General features: G+C 49.6%; 1 protein-coding gene across 4 annotated transcripts in view; it reads right to left on the bottom strand.

Annotated features, from left to right (window-relative positions):
* Positions 1 to 889, bottom strand: part of fgfr3 (fibroblast growth factor receptor 3) — a 75,505-nt gene that overhangs the window by 19,161 nt on the left and 55,455 nt on the right. The gene's annotated exons all lie outside the window — the stretch shown is intronic.

Here is an 889-nt window from a genome sequence, read left to right as displayed (position 1 = left end):
CACACACACACACACACCATACATTGCATAGTAACACAAGCTGTCTATTGGTAGATGAAAGGCATTACAGTATGCCAATCTCCCCAAAGTGTGCACGCTACGTGCACAAACACACGCTGACACTTGCTCATACACACATTGCTTGTGACGGGCTCTCCAGCAGAGAAACTGCCGATGAATAATTAAACGGGCAAAGCACATAAAGGAGAAAACATATCATGTTTTATGGTTGCTTAATGAACATCCAGGGCTCGGCTCCAGACGCCTCCCTCTCCCTCCCCATGCCGGGGCGAGTCGCTCATCGTTAACTCTTTTTCCAGGCATCAAAAGAGCGATCTCTCTCCTCTCTCTCTCTCTCTCTTGCCCCCCAACAGTTCATTCAGACTCTGCGACACTCCATGTGTGGGCATAATACCTGCAGGAGTTAAATAAAACAGCTCGTGCGTGAGCAGGCTGGGAAGCGAGGGGGGTCATGCAAGGAGAACAGAGGAAGAGTTTTTTTGAACGACAATGCCTGAATCGCTCTTTTGATGCTCCTCGCAGAAATAAAGAGGCAAGTGTTCTACACGGAGCCGCAGAATGAGCGATCTTTACCGCGCGCATGGCGGAGACCTCTGCAGTTTAAGTTGGAACATTGCGGCGCAAGACGCCGGCTCGACGAGCGAAAAGCGCGCGCGTTCTGGAAGCCGAGCCCGTGAATAGTCTGCCTTTAAAAGCCCCGAATGAGGGTTCAACGAATGACTTATGTATAATGTATGACTTGGCTGCCATAGTGAGGTTTCAACAAAGGAGGCTTTCAGGGTGGAAACACTTAAACTATAGTGCTACCTGGCGTAGTGTAGACAAGTTGTGTCCAATCCCAGAGAGGGCTGAGTGTTTTGCACATTAC

The sequence above is a fragment of the Morone saxatilis genome, unplaced genomic scaffold (genome assembly GCF_004916995.1).
Source record: "Morone saxatilis isolate NCDOM2014 unplaced genomic scaffold, NCSU_SB_2.0 Contig3, whole genome shotgun sequence".
Classification (NCBI taxonomy): Eukaryota; Metazoa; Chordata; class Actinopteri; family Moronidae; genus Morone; species Morone saxatilis.
Note: the sequence above shows the minus strand (reverse complement) of the source record. Positions and strands in the feature narration are given on the sequence as shown.